Genomic DNA, 8,929 nt, shown 5'->3' with positions numbered 1-8,929 from the left:
TGAGTAGTATTCCATTGTATGGATATAGCACAATTTGTTTTTCCTTTCACTTGCTAATGGATATTTGGATTGTCTCCAGTTTGGGGCTATTACAAATGAAGCTTTTATAAATATTCACGTACAAATATTTGTATGAACATACGCTTTTTTTTCCTCTTGGGGAAGTCCCTAGAAATTGACTGAATGGATTGTAAGGAAGGTATATGTTAACTATCAAGGAAATTGCCAAAATCCTTTCCAAAGTGTTTGTACCATTTTACATTTCTACCACTAGCATTTGAGAGTTCCACTTCCTCCACATCCATATGGATACGCAGTATGTTTTAACCATTTCAATAGGTATGTAGTGGTATCTCATTGTAGGTCTAATTTGCATTTTTGTAATGACTAATGATGTTGAGCATCTTTGACGAAGTTCAAATCTTTCACCCATTTTTTAAAAATTGAGTTGTTTGTTTGCTTATTATTGAGTTTTGAGAGTTCTTTATTTCTGGATACAAGTCCTTTATAAGATATATTTTCCTCCAGGTTGTGGAATTTTTTTTCCTTTTTATTCTCTTAATAGTGTCTTTTGAAGAGCAGAAGTGTTTGATTTTGATAGTGTAATTTATCATTTCGTTCTTTTGGATCACACTTTTGATGATGTCTTGAAGAAATCTTTGCCTAACCAAGGTCACAAAGGTTTTTTTCCTATGTTTTCTCTTAGAAGTTTCATAGTTTTAGTTTTACATTTAGACCTCTGACCTATTTTGAATTAATTTTTGCATGTGAGGCAAGGTATAAATCAAAGTTCTTCTCTCTCTCTTCATATATAGATATCCAATTTTTCTAGCACCATTTGTTGAAAAAACTCTCTGTTCTTCTCTGAATTGCCTTTGCATATTTATCAAAAATCAGCTGTACAAAAATATATGTGGGAGCCAGCCCAGTGGCCTAGTCAAGTTTACATGCCCCGCTTCAGCAGCCCAGGGTTCACGGGTTTGGATCCCTGGCACAGACCTACACACCACTTATCAAACTGTGCTGTGGTGGCATCCCACTTACAAAATAGAGGAAGGTTGGCACAGGTGTTAGCACAGGGCGAATCTTCCTCAAGCAAAAAGAGGAAGATTGGCAACAGATGTTAGCTTAGGGCCAATCTTCCTCACCAAAAGGAAAAAAACCATATGTGTGTGTATATATATATATATATATATGGATCTACTTCTGGACTCTTCAGTTCCATTGATCTATTTGTATATCTTTACTCCAATATCACAATGCTTTGATTACTGCTCTTTATAATAAGTTTTGAAATTGGCATGTGTTAGTTCTCCAACTTTGTTCTTCCTTTTCAATATTGTTTTGGTTATTTGTTGCTCTTTGCAATTCCATATGAATTTGAGAATTGGCTTTTCCATTTCTGCAAAAAAGACTGTTGGAATTTTGATAGAGATTGTATTGAATCTATAGATCAATTTGAGGAGAATCGACATATTAACAGCATTGAGTCTTTTGACCCATGGGCAAGATATTTCTCCATTTACTATGTCTTCTTTAATTTCTCTCAGGACTGTTTTGTAGTTTTCAGTGGACAGGCCTTTCAGATATTTTGTCAGATTCTTCCCTTAATTCGTATTTTTTTGCTGCTGTGCATATGGCATAGTATTCTATTTATTTCAGTTTCCCATTGTTCATTGCTAGTATCTAGAAACACAGGGTTTCTTTGGTTTTCTATATTGATCTTGTATCCTGCAGCCTTGCTAAACTCATTTATTAGTTCTTGTAGTGCTTTTGTAGAATTCATTAATCATATCACCTGTGAATAAAAAGAGTTTTACTTATTTCTTTCTAATCTGGATGACTTTTTTCTTTTTCTTGTCTTATTCCACTGGTTAAAACCTCCAGTATAATGTTGAATAGAAATGGTAAGAGCACAAATGATTGTCATCTTCCTAATCTTATGGGGAAACTGTTCAGTCATGATTAAGTGTGATGTTAGCTATAGATATTTTGTAGATACCCTTTTTCAGGGTTGAGGAAGTTCCCTTCTATTCCTAGTTTGATATAAGTTTTTATTAGAAATGAATGTTGGATTTGGTCAAATACTTTTCTGCATCCTCTGGAATATTTGTGCAATTTTCTTTTTTATTTAGTCTGTTAATATGGTGAATTAGACCGATTGGTTTTTGAATGTTAAACCAACCCTGCATTCCTGGGATAAACCTCACCTGGTCATGATGTATCCTTTTTATATATCATTGAATTCAATTTTCTAAAGTTGTGTTAAAATTTTTTGCATCTTTATTCATAAGGGATATTGGGCTGTAGTTTTATTTTCTTGTAGTGTCCTAGTCTAATTTTGGTATTGGAATAATGTTGGACTCATAGGTTGAGTTGAGCAGTATCCCCTCTCATTCAATTTTCTGGTAGAGAGTAAGCAGAATTGATTTTATTTCTTCATTAAATGGTAAAATTCAACGGTGAAGTCATCTGGGTCTAGCAGTTTCTTTGTGTCTTTAAACTACAAATTCAATTTCTTTGATATAAACTTTTTAAATTGTCTGTTTCTTCTTCAGTGAGCTTTGTGATTTTCAAAGAATTTGTTCATTTCATCTAAGTAATTAAATTTATAAGCATAAAGTTGTTCATAATATTTCCTTATAACCCTTGTGATGTCTGCAGTGACATCATCTCTCTCATTCCTAATATCTTCTCTTCTTTGTATGACTTAATTCCTTCTAAACTTATTGCAATGTGTTTTCTGGCCTAGAATATGGTCTATCTAAGTAAATGCTCTCTGTGCACTGGAAAATAATATGGAGTCTGCTGTTGCTGGGTGAAGTGCTTTACAAAAGTCAATCAGATCAAGTTAGTATTATTCAAGTCTACTGTATCCTTGCTGATTCTGTCTATTTATTCTTTCCGTTGTTGAGAGAGGGAGTATTGAAACATCTGACTATAATTGTGCATTTTCCTGTTTCTCCTTGTAATCTCCTCAGTTTTTGTTCTATTTTAAAGCACTGTTATTATTCCCATTTAGCCTTGTCATGTCCTCTTGATTACTTGACCCCTTTATCATTATGAGATGACCGTCTTGGTAATATTCTTTGCTCTGAAGTCTACTTTGCCTGGTATTAGTATAGTTACCCCAGCTTTCTTTTGACTGCTTTTTCTCTTTTTCTGCCTTCTTTTGGTTTGAGGATTTTTTTCACTTTTTTTTTTTATTAATGTTATGATAGATTACAACCTTGTGAGATTTCAGTTGTACATTTTTGTTAGTCATGTTGTGGGTACACCACTTCCCCCTTTGGAGGATTTTTTTTAATGATCTCATTTTATCTCCTTTTTTGGTTCATTAACTCTAACACTTTTTAAAAAATTTAGTAGTTGCTTCAGGATTTGTTGAATATATCAGGTGATATTATACAGCTTGACATTAGCGAATAAGAAGCTTTCAAGTGGATGCTTCCATTTCTCCCCCATAACCTTTATGCTATTGTGGCCTGTGCTTTACTTTTGTGTACGCTATAAGCTCCATGGTACATTGTTTTCATTTTCACACACCCTGTCAATGATCTTTTAAAGAGGTATATACAACAACAAAAATTTATATCTACCATTTCTGTTGCTCTTTATTCCTCTGTGTAGATCCATACTTTCATTTGGCATCTTCTTCCTTCTGCCTGAAGGAATTCCTTTAACAACATTCTTGTATTGGGGCTTTGCTAATAATTCATTCTTTTAGCTTTTCTATGTCTGAAAACATCTTTATTCCACTGGTTTTTTGAAAGATACTTTCGCTGGGTACAGAATTATAGGTTTAGCTTTTTTTCTTTCATTACTTTGAAGATGTTGTTCTACCTTCTTCTCATTTGCTTTGTTTGTGACGAGAAATCTGCCATCATTTTTATCTTTGTTCCTGTGTACGTAACACGTCCTTTTTTGTCTGGATATGGCTTTTAAGGTTTTCTTTTTCATCCCTGGCTTTGAGCAACTTGATAATTATATGCTTTGGTGTAGTTTTCTTCATGTTTCTTGTTTATAGTTTTCATCACAGTTGGAAAAATTTCAGCTATTATTTCTTCAAATACTTTTTCTGTCCTTTTCCTCCCTGTGGGACTAGCTCACTGAGGCTGCTTTCATTTTTTTAAATACTTTTTTCTCTGTGTGTTTCATTTTGGATAATTTCTCTTACTAAGTCTTCAAGTTTTCTTTTCTTCTGCTATGCCTAATCTGCCATTAATCCTATTCTCTGTATTTTTTGTCTTAGGTATTATAATTTTCATCTTTAGAATCTTTTTTTAAAAAAATCTCTCACATCTCTACTTAACTTTTTGAATTTATGGAATACAATTATAATGACTATTTTAATGTCCTTGTGTGATAATTCTAACGTCTTTATTAGTTCTGGATAATTTTCCTTTTTTCCCATTTATTTATTTATTTATTGTGGTAATGTTGGTTTATGACATTATATAAATTTCAGATGTACATTGCAAGTTCCAGGTCATTTTCAGTTGATTTCCTTTTCTCCTCCTGATGTGTCCTGTTTTCCTACTTCTTTGCATGCTTTGTAATCTTTGATTGGATGCAAGAGATTGTAAATTTCACCTTATTGGGTGCTGGATATTTTCATTTTCCTACATTCTTGACTTTGGTTATAGAATGCATCTAAGTAACTTAGAAACAGTTTGACACTTTAGGGTCTTGCTTTTAAGCTTTGTCAGGTGGAGTCAGAGCAGTTCAGTCTAGAGTAGTGACTCCCCACTGTTGACGCAAGACCTTCTTGAACACTCTACCCAGTGCCCCATGGATTATGTATTTTTCCCCTCTAACCAACGGGAACAGGCGTTGTCCCTGTGCCTGCATGAGCACCAGGCACTGCTCACTCTAATCATTTTGGATGGTTCTTTCCCCAGCCACGGGCCGTGTTCCTCACACTAATGGGCTGATCCATCTTGGTTGAGTTCTGTAGGGGAATCTTCTGTGGATCTCTGAGGTTCTCCTTCTGCGTCACTCTTTTCTTTCCTATATTCTGTTCTGTAAACTCTAACTGCTTTCATTTCCCCACACTCTCAAGCTGAGGGATTTTTAAGCTACATAACTAGAAAGGCAGTAGGCAAAACACACACTTCACATAATCAGAAGCCAGGATAAAATACCCATATGACATGCTATAATCTTGGGCTCAGCCTCATCCTACCAGCTCAAGATGTGTGTTTGGAGGAGCGGGCATCAGCCTCTGTCCTGGCATGATCTGGAGGCTAGGGATTAACCTTTTCAGTTGCCAGGGACAGGATTTATCACATAAGAGTTCACAGTTGAAGAAGCACTCTCCTCCTTTGCTGCATGATCAGGAGATTGAGGTCAAAGATTTGTGGTTGAATGGGATTGATTATTTTAAGCACTGGACTGTAGTTAGTTTCTGTGCAGGTTTGCAGGAGGGTGATTCCTTTTCTTCAAGGCTATACTGCAGGGGATCAATTTCAGAAAAGTTAATTTTTAAATTTAAATTAAAAACAACACAGCAAAATAAAACCAAATCTGTGCAAAATACATGTCAGAGTGAAGTGGCTTAGAAGTAGCACATGTAAAAACACTAAGAGTGTTAGTAGACATCATACGAATTAGAGTTGATATGGCTGCCAAAAAATAAACAAAAACTAATGTGACCTCAAGTTGAGTTAAAAGAAATATTACATTTAGGACAAAGGAGGTGACATTTGCTCCATTCTAGCAGCCTGCTATGAGGGCAAGAGCCTTGATGACACTCTTGACCTACTCACCAAATCCAGAATCCTTTCCCTCTACACTTTTTCCTTTAATACATACTCAAATATCTACAATTTAAAGCTGATTTTAGCTAGATATTCCCTAACTTTCAGTGGAATACTCTTCACTAATGCAATCTTCCTAAGGAAAATTAATTGCTCCCCATTATGAGCAGATGTCCTTTCCTCTTAGACTGTGATCTCATGGGACTAGATTCATTGCCTGACACATAGTAGAGAATATAAATATATATTGAATGATGCATGAAAAATGAAAATCTATATACATTTTAGGAGCCTTGCCCATTTTCCTCCATTGATAGATAATAGCAGAATATAGAAAAATGATTCTCAGAGTTTAGTGTGGATCAGACTTCCTGGTGTATATTACAATCCAGATTCCCTGCCCAGAGATTCACCTTTGGTAGATCTGGGGTAGATCGCTGGAGTCAGCATTTTTACCAGCACCCAAGGAGATTCTAATGTTGAGTGTCTGCAGGCTACTTTGAGGAACAGACATAGAGAACCAAGGGCTACTAAAATATATACATGGAGACTTCCCCAAATTTTGAGGATAAGTATTGCAGTTACTAAATTATCTGGAAAAACTCTTTATGTATCTTTAAGGCTCTTCATGTGTCTTTAAGTGATGTAGAGCAAACTCTCTTTTCCAGGATATCGTAAGGATTGAGTCCAGCCCAGCCCAGCCCCATTCCTGGGACAGCAGTTGTCCTCCCATGGCCCTCTGAAGTCTTGCTCCTTCTCATGGCTCAGAAATTTCTCCCTACCATTTCTTAGGTCTCTTTGACACTACCTATTCTCTTTCCCACCAAACAGGTTAGTCTGCTTGGCTTGGCCTGGATCTTTGCTCCAAGTCTGGAACACAGGAAAGAGAGAGAGAGAGAAAGAGAGAGAGAGAGAAAGATTGAGAGAGAGAGAGAAACCATCAAACACAGATGGTCCATTAAGTCTCTTTCTTCTCTGGAGAACTGGTTCAGTTCTTCTTTCTTTTGGTTCAAAAGAAAATCTAAGCACTTAATCATTTGCACAGCAGGAAGGCTCCAGACAGTCAATAATATTGGGACCAAAAACGTGAGACTGAAACAAGAAAACCATACTTTCAGTCCTATAAGCCATATGCAAGTTACATAGAAATCAGAAATTTTTAAAAGGAAATATTCGGTGTTATTTTTTATCATATTTGTTAAAGAATATTTAGATAATACAAAAAATAAGTATCATCATTTATAGTTCAATAACCCAGATATACCCACAATTAGAGTTTCTATGCTTACACAAACATGTACTTTGTAACTCTTAAAAAACTGGAAGGATAATTTTAAGTCTATGTTTTTCACTTAATTTTTTTATGGACATTTTTTCTGTGTAATCAAATATTTTTTAAAAACCTATTTGACTAACATCTGCCTATGGCTGGATATCTAGATTATTTCTCACTTTCTCTGTTAAATGTAAATGCTATTCTTCATTCTTCATTTCCCCTTTTCTCTTTCCTTCTCATATTCCCTTTCCTTCCTGTGTTCCTTTCCCTTTTCCTTCTCATCTTGCTTCCCCTCCTAGTGTGAGGATGCTGTCACCCAGCATCCACGGAAGCAGGCCAACACGGGCGAAAGTGGCCATGCAGAGTCTCTAGTGGGGTGTCCCCAGTGGCTGTGGAAGCAAGCAAGGGAGTTGGGGTGCCACATGGAGGACTGGGTGGCAGTGTACCCAGCGAGTTTTGCCTACATTTCTGATTAATTTCTAGATATGAACTTAATGGGTCCAAGGGGCTTCATTTTTAAGATTTTTCAGAACGGTTATATGACATCATACTCTCATCATCAGTGTATGGGGGACCTGTTTAATGACATTTGGCTAGTACTATTCCCTAAATCATTGTGAGAATGATAGGTTAAAAATATATATGTGTAATATATATATATCTTTGATTGCTAGTAAAGTTCAAAGTTCTTTATGTTCATAAGTCAATAAGCAATATTTCTTCTTTTTTGAATTTGCTGTGCCTGTCCCTTGCCTATTTTTTTTTTTGTGGGTTAGTATTTTACATATTGACTGTTAAGAGCTAATTTATTTTGAAGGATATTGATCCTTTGTTTCCTTAGAAATCTCTTTCTCAGCTTGTCGGTTTCCTATTTTGTATTTGCATTTTAAATAAGTAATTGAATGATTTATACATAGTCAAAACATGTCTTCTAAAAGCAATGTGTCTTGTAGTGGATACGTAGGATTCTGAACAGAAAAAATACCTTAGTAGAAAAAATGGTGAAGTCAAAATAAACTCTGATGTTTCGTTAATGGAAACGTACCAGAAACCAGTGTTGGTTTCTCAGTTTTGATAAAAGTACCGTGATACTGTAAGACAATGACATTAGAGGAAAATGAGCGAGTATATGAGAACTTTATATACTATCTTTGCAACTTTTCTGCAAATCTAAAATTATTCCAAAATAAAAAGTTTATTAAAAACAAAAAAAATCAATCTTTAAATTTTTTTCCCTCTGCCTCTTCTCATTATTTTAGACTCAGAAAGTTTTTGCCCATATAGAGATCATCAATATATTTGCCCATATTTTCCTCTAATGTTTTCATGTTTTGCATTTTATTTTACTCTTATCTGTAGTTTATTTTAATGTACGTCATAAAATCAAGATCTAATTTGATGTTTTCTCATATATTTCACTGCTTTCCCTAAAACCATTCTCTAAAATCCTTCATGCCATAAATTATCCCTCATTATTGATTTGAAATGCTTCCTTTACCATATGTAAAATTTGTGTGTGTCTGACTTCCAGACTCTTGCTACTGATCAAGAGGGAGTAACAGGGATAGGATTTACCCACTCACTTGAAATAACCAAAAATTGGGCAAAATATATGAAGTAATGACTCTCAAGACAGTGGACACCAGGCAATGAAGAATGGTGATCCCTAAAAACCAAGAAGCAATGAGATGAGCCCTGTGCTTGCCCCAGCTGACAGCCTAAGGTGAGTTTCCAGGCCATGGTGTGGGGAGGGGAAAGTAGGCAGAGCCCAACAGTCTCCCTGACTTGAGGACATGGGGCTGGGAGTCCAGGGAGACGAGCTCTGCAGAGTTTTCAGGGCAGAGGGCTGGAGAAAAGAGATCTGTGTAGAGAGAGAGCACCCGAGATCTGCAGA

Source organism: Equus caballus, chromosome 13 (assembly GCF_041296265.1).
Source record: "Equus caballus isolate H_3958 breed thoroughbred chromosome 13, TB-T2T, whole genome shotgun sequence".
Classification (NCBI taxonomy): domain Eukaryota; kingdom Metazoa; phylum Chordata; class Mammalia; order Perissodactyla; family Equidae; genus Equus; species Equus caballus.
Note: the sequence above shows the minus strand (reverse complement) of the source record.